This window comes from Podarcis filfolensis (assembly GCF_964270895.1).
Source record: "Podarcis filfolensis genome assembly, chromosome: 9".
NCBI classification, from domain to species: domain Eukaryota; kingdom Metazoa; phylum Chordata; class Lepidosauria; order Squamata; family Lacertidae; genus Podarcis; species Podarcis filfolensis.
Window position 1 is genome coordinate 37,753,428 of NC_139610.1, and position 14,853 is coordinate 37,768,280.

The following is a 14,853-nucleotide window of genomic DNA, read 5'->3' on the forward strand; positions in this document are numbered from 1 at the left end:
TTCCCATCTTGCCCCTGCCATGACCCCAGAACAGCTCTTTTCAGGTCTTACACCAGCTTAAGATCTTCCAGACTCAGCTCAGCTGGAGATATACTGCTGAGCTGAGGATGGGGACTTAGTAAAAGGCAAAAGATTTATACGATCTTAAGAGAAACCAGAGTTACTTGCACTGGTGTAGTCCAGCTGCACTGGGAACCTCCTGGTCTAAGATCTAATGGACTCTAACCCTGTTTATCCTGCTTTATCTTCCTGTAGAATTGCTCCCTAAACGATTTGGGGCCAAAATGTCTAAAAAATAATATATACCTACATACATCATGCATTCTTTTTGGCTCCAGGTTATAATCTTTGTACTAGCCCAGCATTCTAGATGTGGGTATGTGTTGCTGATGGAATGATTCTATTCCTCTTCCATTTATGGTACAACTCATTTGTTTGCTTCGTAATGTCTTTGTAATTGTAAATGGCTTTGTTTGCTGTCTTGAAATCCACTATTGCACCAAGAGTATTTGATCATTTGAAAACTAAATAAACAAATTTAAATAAATACAAGTTCTGTATGTAGTATTAATAATATTAATTATTTCTCTTTGGACACAATTTGCTCATCTGATCCCCCCTCAAAGTTTTGAGCTGGCCCTGTTTAGAGAACAAATCACAATCCCTCACTTCTTCAAATGACTTTTGAAAACAAGCATTAGTGAAAGTAAATAATTAGATGCGCTATTACGAGGGTGCCTCCTGTCTAAGTGAAAATAACCTTAGATCATATTACAGAAGCAGCTGCAGCCATGTGGCATATAGTGAAAACGCAAACTGAATCTGCACTGATCACAGTTGCTACACTGATAGATGAGGATACAAGAACGAAGTCAACACTGCTACTAAGGAGGCTCACTTCACATGATGTGCCATTATACATAGGGGAGTGAGAGGGAATGGCAGTTGGCAGTGAGCAACCACCATTTCCTCAGAATGTGCCCTTGTGTATGATGCCACAAATCCAGGGGTTTTTCAGCAAAGTGCCCACCCGCATATACCCACCAAGGCTTTCTCTCCATCCCCCCCCAAAAAAAATTAGTCTTGAAAGACATGTTCTGTTGAAGCTAATACCCTTGGTCATGATATGTGGTTGGTTGTGGTGAGTATTTGTGATGCCCACAACTGTTTCTCTGGTTTGCAAGTGCACCCAGAGGCAAGAAAAGGTTGGTGACCATTGTTCTGCATCATTAAGTAGTCCTGTCCCAGAGCAATGGTGGTGGGGTGGAAAAGAGTGTGGCAAGAGGTGTCCATTGTGATGAATGCCCATCTGGCCTTTTGAGCCAAAAGTTCTCAGATAAGGTTACGCTCAGCTCCAAAAGATGGTTAATCCAGTCCCTTTATAAGCTGAGGCCTGCAAGGACTCTTCCCCCTCTCTCCTCTGTGGTGGGTTTTTTCCCCTTGCTCCCTTTCTTCTCTGATTTCCCCCCAGCTTCCTGTGAGATGAGTGATTATATGCTGTTGCCAAAGGCCACACAGAAGTAATAATCATTCTGCTAACTGCTGACGGCTTGTTATTGAGCATGATTAAACTGTGGTGACTGGCTTCTATTGCTGCTAGGTTAAAACGCCTGGTAAAAAAATGTGTCTGTAGAAACAGCACCAAGTTTTTGCCAAAAAACAAAATAAAAATGGGTCAGTTCCTTGATGCGTCACACCATCACAACTGCCAAGTTGAGCTGGAGGAGGGGAAGGGCACTGGCCCTCATCCTCTTTTCATGTGCAGCAATGTTCATTCCACCAGTGTTGAATGGTAGGAGCTGGAAAAGCACAACTGGGTGAACGTGCTTTGAAGCCTAGTTTGGATGTGGAACCCTGATAACAAAGGATTCATCAACACAGGGAGGCTTCTAAGTGTGCTTAGTCGAACACACAACTGGAGATGGGCAGGGGCAGGGATGTCCGAGACTGGGGCCGCACATGCGCCCCCTGAGCCTATACTGGCATTCCAGCTAGAGCCATATTCCGATCAGTTCCTTATGTTATTATAGAATTAAATTATGGGATACTGTCACATTTAAGCTTTGAGCGTCATTCAGAAGGGGTAGTTCGGGACTGTAACTATCATCTGGGTGGGATTCAACAGCACTGGGAAATTAAGGTTGTCTAGTTAAAGTGCATATGAGCTCTTTTGCAAATAAATTGGACCAGGATGGGCACTGCAAACAGTGTCAGTTATAGGATGTAATGTGGAAATTGGGGGACTTCCTTGTATGGCTATCAGCAACAGGTGATTAGAACAGCTGTTGGTACAGATTCAGCCTTGCCCCAAAGTATCCTAGATATTATAATGACACTGCTGTGCTCAGGATACCATTTCTGATTTCAGAGCAAAGCTATCAACGTTTCCTGGCAGGGCCAGCCCTCCCATGTGGCAAGGTGAGGTGACTGCTTTGGGCAGCGGCATCCACAGGAGCAGCAAATCCGGCCTCCAATGAATGCATTGCATGTAGATCTTCACTCCCCAGCTTGTTCCTGGCAGGGGGAGTACATGGGAAGCCATTTTGTGGTTTCCCTCAGGTGCCAAAATGTCTTAGGCCAGGCCAGTTTCCTGGTACATTATTAAATACTTGTCACTCTGTACTTATTACTTGGCTCAAATAATGTGTAAAGTTAGCCTTAGATAGTGGGAAAATTCATGCTAAGATTGACATGCAGCACACACGCTCACGTGCGTCCTCCAAGGAAGCAAAGAATAATCACTAAGCATCCCTTTTTGAAGAACTTTTGATTCTGAACAAATTGATTTTATTGCCTGTGTTTGAAGACTGAGATTAAATTTTGCATGGATTTCTCACACACTACAGCTGCAGCGTACTGGACTTTGTTTTTCATCACATTGCCCTCAGATTGTAGCTCTTTGTTTCTGTAAAAACTGTTTTAATCAAACATATCTTTCAGCTCTGAACTGAGGTTCCTCTCAGGCTATATAGCATCATTTTCTACATTGACACCACTGGATTCTTCTCTGTTGTTGTTGTTTATTCGTTTAGTCGTGTCCGACTCTTCGTGACCCCATGGACCAGAGCACGCCAGGCACCTCTGTCCTCCACTACCTCCCGCAGTTTAGTCAAACTCATGCTGGTAACCTCGAAAACACTATCCAACCATCTCATCCTCTGTCGCCCCCTTCTCCTTGTGCCCTCCATCTTTCCCAGCATCAGTGTCTTCTCCAGGGAGTCTTCTCTTCTCATGAGGTGGCCAAAGTACTGGAGCCTCAGCTTCACAATCTGTCCTTCCAGTGAGCACTCAGGGCTGATTTCATTAAGAATGGATGCATTTGATCTTCTTGCAGTCCATGGGACTCTCAAGAGTCTTCTCCAGCACCATAATTCAAAAGCATCAATTCTTCGGCGATCAGCCTTCTTTATGGTCCAGCTCTCACTTCCATACATCACTACTGGGAAAACCATGGCTTTAACTGTACGGACCTTTGTTGGCAAGGTGACGTCTCTACTTCTCAAGATGCTGTCTAGGCCTGTCATTGCCCTTCTCCCAAGAAGCAGGCGTCTTTTAATTTCGTGGCTGCTGTCACCATCTGCAGTGATCATGGAGCCCAAGAAAGTAAAATCTCTCACTGCCTCCATTTCTTCCCCTTCTATTTGCCAGGAGGTGATGGGACCAGTGGCCATGATCTTCGTTTTTTTGATGTTGAGCTTCAGACCATATTTTGCACTCTCCTCTTTCACCCTCATTAAAAGGTTCTTTAATTCCTCCTCACTTTCTGCCATCAAGGTTGTGTCATCTGCATATCTGAGGTTGTTGATATTTCTTCCGGCAATCTTAATTCCAGCTTGGGATTCATCCAGCCCAGCCTTTCGCATGATGTATTCTGCGTATAAATTAAATAAGCAGGGAGACAAAATACAGCCTTGTCGTACGCCTTCTCTGTATGCTCACTCAAATTCTTCTCTGTATGCTCACTCAAATCTTAATCACTCCATTTTATTTCAGGTGCTTTTAGACGCCGATGATTTAGCAGCACCCAATCATTCCTGTTCTCTTTCAAGACGCAAGTAGAATAGCAACTCTGCTTCTATAGACTGCAGGAATCCAAATAACCTTCTGTAATCAGGTGGGCAGCCCCCTTTCCCTCACCATAAATGATAGAAGTGGGGACATTTTTATTGGGACTACTGTGTGTGGTGAAAGGATTAAAAACTTTCCCTCTTGTTGCACTCCCAATTATGATTCTTCCCCCGGGAAGGGGAGAAAATAAATGATATAAAGACAATGTTATTTGAAAAGTGGAAGGTTAAGTGATACCCAAATAGGCGAGATGAACCACAGAGAAAGAAATGGGTACAGTAATCTATATAAGCTGTGCTAACAACCTACTAAACAGTTGTGCAATGACAATGGGGTAGCTACACCTGGGAAAATTGCACAGCTGTTGCATTGATTTTAGAAATGATCAGATTTTCTGATTTCATGGTGCAGAGGAGGAACTTCAACAGACTGGATTAATTAATTAATTAAATAATAATAATAATAATAATAATAATAATAATAATAATAATATCTTTATTGTCATTGCCCCCTCTCGGGGACAACGAAATTACTTGACTGCTCCATAAAAACACTAATTAAACAATACAGTATAGTACAGCAAGGAAGATTAGATGACTTTCAAAATCCAGGCTTCCCATTCAGGGCCGAGATCGCTCTGGAGAAGAAGCTGTTCTTAAGACAGCTCGTTCTTGTCTTCATCGTCCTGTATCTCCGTCCTGACGGCAGGAGCTCGAAGAGATAGTGACCAGGATGCGATGGATCTTTTACTATGTTCAGTGCCTTCCTATGGCACCTTGTGGCATAAATCTGCTCTAAGGTGGGGAGTGGGCAGCCAACAATGCTCTCTGCTGCCTTAACAACTCTGCACAACCCCATCCTGTCCTGGGTAGTACAGCTTCCGTACCACACACATAAGCCATAAGTGAGCACGCTCTCAATGGCACAGTGATAGAAGGCAAGCAGCAGTTTCTGCGGAAGATGGTTTTTCCTTAAAATTCTCAAAAAGTACAGTCTCTGCTGCGCCTTCTTCACAAGCCCCCTTGTGTTGACACTCCAGGACAGATCCTCTTGTAATTCAATGCCCAAAAATCTGAACGTTGTTACCCTCTCCACACAGACCCCATCAATCAAAAGTGGCTGGACATTGCTCTTCTGTCTCCTGAAGTCCACCACATAGATTTCTATACTGCTCTTCATCCAAAGAATGGTTTACAATATAGAAACACAAAAATACATACCATAATAATGAACAAAAACAATACCCCCATACACAGTTTAAAAGGTCACAGATTGTTTTAATTAGCCAAAGGCCTGGGAGAAGAGGAATGTTTTTGCCTGGTGCCTAAAGAGATGTAATGAAGGCACCAGGTGAGTCTCCCTAGGGAGAGTATTTCAGAAGCCACTGCAGAAAAAGTCAGTTCTCATGTTGCCACCCTCCAGACCTCTCATGGTGGAGGCACATGAAAGAAGGGCCTCAGATGATGATCACAGAGTTCAGCTCAGTTCCTATGGGAAGAGATATACTTGAGGTAGAAGATGGCACAAAAATATTTTATTCACGTTATTGTGCAGATGCCTCCTTAAAAGTGAGTAAACAAAGTGTGGCTTTTCCATAGTAAATACTCAGTGTGGAAGCATCCTTCATCATATTCTCCACTGGATAAACAATTGCAACACATTTTCTCTAAATTTAGGTTAATCTCCATCTTCAAAGCACAGTGGTCACTGGATAAGACGCTTCTCAGCTCTTTTGGAGTCAGTGTCCCTTTTGTAAACCATGAGAATTGTTTATTCCTATTCCTATTCTTGTTTTTGCTCTGGGAATTCATTTTTTTCCTGCCTACATCCATTTTCACTCTGGTACTGGTTAGTGACACATGACAACACACTGTCTAAAAATGGGTCTGATTTTTTCTCCACATCTGAACTCCACTGAGCATCAGGTGATTGAAAATATAATCTTGCCTGCATGCCTGTCAGTACCTTTATGGTGCCTGCAAAAAAAGTCTCCGTAAATATTCCCTTAAAAATCAACAATGCACAAGAAACTGTTTTCCCCGCTCAGTTACAGTTTGCACTCAGTGTCTCGTACACTGGGTATGGCTCCCTTAAAGATGCTCATTTTTCATTGGATGCCAGGATTGGATGCCCCCATCTCACACTGAAGAGGTTGGGCAGTGGCTGTTGTAGGTGCCTTTTGTCCCATTTATGGGTCTGTTGATGGGAGGGGCCACACACGTACACCATTTTGTTGTCCTGCCTCTTATTTTGCTCTTTTAGATGTGGCAACAATTATGCCATGCTGACATGGCAGCCATTTTGTGTTACAGTGCACCCTTCACTACAGCCATTTTGTGACTGGCAGCTAGAACACTATCTCAAAATTTCATATGTGTCCATTGGCCCCCAAAGTTTGGTGAACTGGTTTGTGTGCAGAAAGTTCAAGTCACACATGTAGTACCAGATTTGTTTTATACTGATTTAAAACTTCATGGCTTCTCCTAAAGAATTCTGTAGTTTGGCAAAGCTACTGAAAATACAGCTAGCAATCTTTAGCCCTTACAGAAATTCATTTCCCAGAGTCCACTGGGGGAACAGGAATGGCCAGCCTAAATCTATGGTATGGGTAGACCCAAAATTCCAGTAGTGTGGTGTCCCTTTAATTGTCTCTGCACATAAATTCATTCACTAATAATTAGAGAGCAGCAAAATGACTGTTGTAAGTAGAAATTGCACATAAATGATTATGCCTTCCATCTTTGTTTATAGATCAATATTGTTCCATCCCCGTTGTGCCAATTTGGTTTTCAAACACTGTTTTTGCTGTGGAAGGAATAAATGTATGGCAACAGGCTTCTTTATAATTCTTGCTCATTTGCTAGCAAATCAGCCTTGCAAAATGAAATTGTTCTTTATGTGAAAATCAATTGCTTAATTGAATATACTTGCCAAAAGAAATAAAAAGGAAAGTGCCCTGGTGTGCTGCTTTAATACTTATGCCTACAAATCCTGCTCATGGCTGCATGCATTATAAAAAGAGCATTTATCTTCTATGTCTTGTCCATAATCTCATACAGTGGGATCTTAATAAGAATCTTTACTAAGAATTCAGAGGGGATAGGTCACCAGTTTAATGAAAGTTAAGCATCTTAGTCAATTAGTCTCTTTGATAACCAAATGCATTCTTTTATAGGTATGTGCAACTTTAGCGTAATGGGTGATAAGGTAAGCATTATTTTGGACTATTCAGCGAAACAAAACATAATGTCATTCAGTAAAAGGCCTATATACATTTCTTCAGACATCTCTTTTCATCAGTTTTCTTACCCGCATAATAAGTTATGATGTATTTGGAACAGCTAGTACTAAAAAAAGAAAAAGGAGGAAAAAGCATATTCCATCAGAGAAAATTGGTTCCTTAAATGAATTGGGCATATGCATTCTGGAAGATCAATGAACATGGACCAGCAATGCCTAGATGGAAGATCACTGGGATACACATAGAAGCTGCTCTGAACTTTCTAAAAAGAAGAGTTGGGTGTATAAGGATGGTGGGTATCATTTCAAAATGGCTTTGAATAATGAGCCCCATTTGAGTGTGTTAAGATTCAGCTAGACTTCAGTTCATGAAAGAAAAGGGAGGAGGCCCTTAATGAAATAGGCAGGGGGGCCCAACCCCCCCTCATTTTAGCCAAATGATGGGCCTCCACTATAGCAATAGATAAAGGAGCTGTCACAAAAAGTAAGTGGACTGGTCTACCGGCAATTTGAAAATATTGGCTCTACCAGCAGAATTATATGTTACACTCCACACAACATTGCTATGCAAAACATAGTCACATTGTGACATTATCTCATTGTATGTTGACCCACCACACACACTGGCTGTTGCTGGCAAGAGTCAGAAACACACAGCATCCTCACACCGGTGTATGAGGTCAAGTGAAGCTACAATGTTATGGGGAAGCAGCCCCAGAGGGAATGTATTGTTGCAGGTTTGTGGGGTCAGCCTGCATGATACCCTGAGGCCCTCCGAATTCTTGGGTTCCTGTATCTTTTGGGAAAGAAGGTATGAGAGCAAGCTTGGCAAACCAGTTTCTTTGTGTGGGAAATGGTTGAGGCTGGCTAGTTACGCACCATGATTAGCATAACCAAAGGAGTTGCTCTGTGCCATGGGGGAAATGGCTGGGCCTTTCCCCTTCCCATTGGGCTGGTAGATAGAAGAACAATAGGCAAGCAGTTTTGGGTGAACTGAGCACAAAGCAGGCTGGGAAGCTGGAGATACAGAGCCATGCTTGACTTGTGCTGGAATCCAAGGCTATGACTAAGGGAGAAGCAAGATCTGTTGTTGGGGGGTTAATGCTGTGAGCTGCTTCATCTTATGCTCAGGTTGTATAGATGTGTAAATAAAACCATATATCCTAACACCACCACAGTTTCCACTGACCTTCATTCCAAGAAAACCGAATCCTGGGTAAATGCCTGGAACCTCTTGAATCTCTCACTGCTCAGAGATTGAGGTGGTATGTAACTGTATCATGTTGCTCTGGCCTTTGTGTTTCTTCTGTTGTCAACCAGTGGGGAATCTCTTTTGCAGCATTGCAAACGTTTCACGTTTTCCTGCTTAAAGCTCATGCCAGGAGGCACTGCCTAATCACTTTAAGATATGAGGATGCTGTAAACTCCCAGAACAATTCATGGAGTACAGCTGGGCAACTGTCCAAGACACCGACCATTTAAGAAGCCATGACAAAGGACGCCACAGGGGCAAGCACACAGCCCTGGCTGGTGTGCCGTCAACGGCTGAAAGATAGGGCAAGCATGCTTTCTGCATTGCATTCAAACAGAAATACAATTCTGAGTCCAGCAGGGTGAAGAGAAAAGGCAGTCTCTAGAGATCATGATGCAATTACTGTACCAGAAGAGATCAGCTGTGGCTTTTTCTTCAGTGCACACAATGCACTAAATTGCCTCCTTCAGAGCAAAGTACACGGTAAAATAAATAAATAAAACCTAATAGATGCTCTGGAGCTCTGCATTGATACAGGTACCCAAATAGAATGTGCAGGTTTCGTCTTTGCCTGCCCACACAGACAATGCTGGAATATCTCATACCCACCCACTGTTGATCGTGGAAGGGAGAGAGCAAAAGAGACAGGCTGGCTCATTAGCTCAACAGCTGAACGGTTGTCAGTGATGTGGATTTTCCAGGAAAGGTTGAGAATCAAAACATTTAGCACCAGCTGCCCATGAAATTCATGTCACATATGGCTTCAGCCAAGTCTTGACTTTGGTGAAGAGGTGGGCTGGTGTCTTGCCCAGCATCTGTAGCTATGTCTGTGGAAGAGCCTGTGGAGCTTCTCACACCTCAGCAGATACCACAAAGAATGAAGTAGAGCTAGATGGCATGACTGAATGAAAAACGAAGATTTGACTTTTAAATTTTCCTTTCTTGCAGAGGAAATTCATGCTTAGAGGGAAACGAAATGAATTGAAGGGGGAGGCTCTATGGAAAAATGAATGCTTAACAAGAGAAAATGTGTGCAGTACTTGTTCATTAGGAGAAATTTGCACTACAATGCTGCTGAATTTTCATGATAATTTTTTCTTTTAAAAAATGCAAACTGAAGTAGAAATGTGGAAAGCTGAAGTTAAGATTGGAAGAATGGAGAGAAACTGAAGCTGACAGATTTGTCCATCCTTTTGTGTAACCTCCTCACCAACGAATCACAACAAATGCTCAGTAAAGTATAGCCTAACTTTCGCATAAATGTTGTGCAAGCAAATCAGGACGAGTGCTCTATAAACAGGTCATATGGAGGAGCTCTATCTCTAAACAGCAGCTTCCTACACTGCTAACTATGCTTTTGGGAACTGAGCCAGACATAGAGGACGTAATGCCTTGGAAGGAAAAGAACAAAGAAGCTGTGCAGGATTTTTGCGCAACCTTCCCTAGACAGCCATTGGTCTTTGCCATTGGTGCTGACTCTGCAAGTAATCTTCTGGTCTGTCATTTGAATTTACAATACAATCCTTATAGTGTAGTAACTCAGCAGTATCAAGGACCCCAGGAAATCCTTTTTCCTGGAATTGATTTTATGATGTAGCTCCTGCGCTTGGAGGATCACAGTGCTTTCTGATCCCCAAATATGCAGATTCCGTGGTTTGCTGCATCAAGCATTTTTTCCCTCTGCCCTCTTCCCTGCTGGCTGCTTTGTTTACCATGTAGCCTGGTGAAGAGTTATGGAGAACTTGAAAGCTTGCAGAGTATTTTGTGACATTTTGGTTTGCCTAGTGGAGATTCCCAGCCCCCAGTTGTGGATTTTGGAACAAATTTATTTTACCAGCTGTATTTCCTAGACAAAAGATATAGAACACAATGCAAACAAGCCTTTTTGAAAGAAAATTTTAGCAGGCTGGTAACTTTTCTTCACTATACAATGTTATTGGTATCAAAACACCCCAACAGCAAATCAGGATGAAGGCTGGTTGTTGTATAATCTCCCAGCAAAAAAGTCTGAATGTCTTCCTCAGTCAAGACAAAATAGATATTTTTCCTCTGCATAAGCTTTATGACAGCAAATCAAATAAATAGGTCATCTGGAAGAGCTTTGGACGGGGGCTTAAAATTGCAAACTGGTCTTTGGTGGCAGTTCCCAGTTTATTAGATTTCTCCTACAAATGGTAAATCTGGATTAAATTTGGGAGATGGATACAGACTGGCACAGGGCCACTGAAAAATGGGTAGAGTGGGTTAGTGATGTACCATACCCACAGCCAGCATGGATTTCACACTCCAAGCTTCCGTGAAAAAAGAGCAGGTTTCTAGCCCTCCTAGAAAGAAAGGTTTGCCGCAAAATGTACAAGTATCTTCTGTGTGATTTTTGTCAGATGAGACAGCTTGGCTACGCCCACTTTCCAGTGTTCTTAGCTAATGAATGAAGTCAGAGCTGTGAGTGATAAGTGAGTTGTTTGACACAGAAGCAGGGGAAATGCACTAAGTGGAGCAGGGAACAGCAGCTTTATAGGAACTTTCCGAAGCATTTCCTGGTCACTTCCCTAACCACAAGAAGCCCCTTTCTTTTTAAAAAGTGGATTTGTTGCACAAATGCCATAAAACACTTCAATTTTATTTCACTAGCCTACATTTGCTGCTATGTGCTTGAATCTTTTGTGTCAGCAAAAGACTGAGAGTCTGGAGTTGCCCTCAGAAACTCTTCTGGTAGACAACAATGATTGATCCAGTTCAGGAGCCTTGGTCTTTGCAGGAGACCAGCTGGACCATGATGTACGACATATTGTTTTACAAAACCTATTTGAACCTGGCAAACAGTCCTTTTGACGGACTTTAAACCAGACACTTCAAAGTAATTTCACCTCATTTAATTTTGATTGCCTCTCTGCAAGCAGTAAATGACAAAAGGCTATACCTTCACTAAGAGATTTTAGCTGCAATTACCAATGATGGCTTTCATGTTTGCTTGTTTTGCTTGCGCAATTTCTAGCAGTTGGAAGAAAATTAAGGGGTTCTATCAAGACGTGTTTTGGACACATCAGTGTAAATGTAGATCAATTTTCTTTTGATTAGGTCAATCCAGAAAAAAAGAAGAAAAATACCTGTGTACATTTGAAGTGCTAGGAGGTGCAACTGATGGGAAGCAAAGGCATAGACAGTTTTATGCTTTACAGGTCATTCTCACATTGAATTTGGTACCCATGTATGGTTATCAAAATACAAAAGCCCCAAGCCTCTCATTTAATGTGAAAGGACAACTCTGCTGGCGTGAAAATGTACCACATGGTTTACCTGACCCAGGTGTTCATTGGTTGTAGCTGTTGCCACAGTCGAAACAGCAACCATGCCATGAGATACTTACGAAATTGGGAGAATGAGATGGGACAGAGCAACCAGAAGGAGCCTGTGGAATGGAAGGGGGAGATCTTTTATTTCATACTTTGCAAAGTGGAATGCAAATAGGGATATGTGAATCTGTCCATTTCTGTTTCTTTCAATTTCTGATTTTTTCCCCCAACCGTAAGTTCATTATTTTATATTGGTTTGCATTTGGGGGAGGGGCTCATGAAAATTCGCCAGCATTTCAGTGCAAAGTGCATATTGCAAAGCAATTCCCCAAATATAATGCAATTTTGATTGTTCTTTCCACAAATCTTTCACACATTTTTATAATACTTTCTCTGAGTGCATACATTTTTGTACACACTACTTGTCTGGAGAACAGCATTGCAAAGTTCAGAGGAGTGTGAATTTTGAAGGAGAGCCGTGTTTCAGTTCGCATATTGCTCTGCAAGTCTGAATTAGGTCGGTTCGTCTTTAAATGAGAGCAGAACTGAATATCTCACCCATCCCTAGGTGCACACAATTCATCCCAACAGTTGGGCTCTCATTCATTTGTGTCACAGCCAGCAAGTACATTACAGTTTCCTTCTCGATTGTCTTTGTTGCTATCCGTGTACATATTGCAATTGCCTTACACAATTCCTGATGTACCCCCTTCAGGGACATGATATTCTCCATTCAGCCACACCTAATTACCCCCCCCCCCACACACACACACAAACACAAACACCATATGCGAGAGGGGGAGGGAGTTCCATATGCCAAGGCTTGTTCTCACACAGTCACCACTGCCAACAGCATTGTTGCAGCCCACATAAAGGACTGCTGAGATTAAACCAATTTACTCCTCTGCAGGACAACCATTTAACTGAACCAAAACGATCCGCCTTGTCCTAAAGGGAGAGGGAAATGCAAAATAAAAAGCCCACGCTGATTAAGAAGTGAGAAAGGCACCACACTGTCCTGTTATGTAGAATAATTATATCAGTAGCCTCCAAGTGGCTTTGTCAGGAGCCATAGGAAAACCCTAGAGAATAGGCCATCAATGTGGATGGGCAGTTCATAGCTTCATATCCAGCTACAGAGTGAGAGGACATGAAGAAAGGGGCCCTCACAAACTTGTGGCACTGTGTTTATCATACCTTAACACAGGGGTAGTCAACATGGCACCCTTCAGAAGGCTTGGACTGCAACTCCCATCATGCCTGGTCACTGGCCAAGCTGACTGGGGCTGATGGGAATTTTAGTCCACAACATCTGGTAGGTACCATGTTGGATACCCAGGCCTTATATGTAAAAATGGCAACATACGAGATGATTTAATGGAATTAGTCAGATGAAAAATAGTTGAAATAGTGGGTGGAAATGCCAGTTTTTGACAGTAAGTAGTGATGCTATCACATAGGAATTAATATAGTAATTACTCTTTTAAAAATAGGTTTGTATTGATTTTCCTCCACTGTGTTACTTTTACAGGTAATTGGTTTACCTATCCATAGAATTAAGAATTTATTTGGCAACCAAGGCACTGTTGTAATTTTCTTAAAATGAGAAGAGGCTTAAATTTAAACACTTCCCATGCCATTTTATGATTTAACCATTTTTTATCGAGGCTTTAATGAATTAATTTCAAACAACTAACCCTAATAATTGCAAAAGGGGTGCCAATTTTTCAGTTGTGTATGTGTAATTGTACGGCAGCCTTCATCCTCCCTTCCCAGTCTCTCTTCCCTCAGCCAGTCCTAAAATCCACAGACACTGTATTTTGGGATCCTGCAGGCTGTATGCCCTTACCGATTCTTGTTACAGGCAGGATAGAAAAAGCAAGTAAACATACACCAGAGACCACTTTTAAATAGCATTTTACTTTTTTGAAGTAGGTGGTGATCTGTCCTTAAATTGCCTAGGAACAACATTCAGTACGTGCATCAAAGCTTAGCCAGCTTATGCATAGATCATTGACTTGTAGGCTATAGGTGCTATTTTGTTCCTCACAACTGGGACTGCTTCTGCAAAGGAGAAATAAATAAATCACTCCATGTAAGGCTTCCGACTGACCCTTAAATTCTGCACAAATGTGAAATTTGGCACACTTGCAGAATATCAAATTCAAAGGTTTTGAAGTTTGATAGTTCTAATGATCTTCACAGAGTGATCTAAGCAGGTAAAAGAAGGAGAATAAACCATCTATTCAGTACCCTGCTGTGTACACAGCAGCAGAGCAGATGGGAAGATGGAGTGGCAGTTTTCCTCTCCCTCCTGGGTCTCTCTCTCTCTCTGTCTCCCTCTGTCTCTCTTTCTCTGCGTGTGAGTGTGTGTGTACACAAGTTCTCCTGAGTTGAGATTCCTTGTACCTGGCTAATGATTGTGGTAAAGCGAAGGAGCTTATTGTTGCCATTCATCTGTCTTGAGAGACAACGCAAGAGTGTGTCTTCCGTGGTAAAGTCAAACCACTGGATGGTTACAGCACCTGCTGTGACTGTAGAGAAATATGGGACAGACATGTTTTATTGTAGCTGAGGCAGATAAAGGCATCTAGTTTCATTGTTACAGATGCATCATGGCGCTTCTTCTCTCTCTGCTCCTCCCAGTGGTCATTCCTCCTCTGGTCACTGCTGTAGATACACAACATATCTGTCTGTCTCCAGGCACTGCACTTGTCTGCAAGGAATTCCCACATGGCAGGGTTAATGTTGCCAGCGTTCATGTCATGTTTGACATGTCATCTATATAACACAGAGTTGGTCTGCCAACAGGCCTGGTGTCTGAAGCCAGCTCCCCGTAAAGTACATCATTGGGAATCCTGCTATCTTCCACTCTGTGTACATGACCAAGACAGCAGAGATTTCACTGAGACAGAAGTGCAAACATGCTGGAAATGTGGGCTTCAAAAAGCCTATCTTTGTTTGAGACTGTCCTGTCATGTGATGCCCAAAATCTTCCAG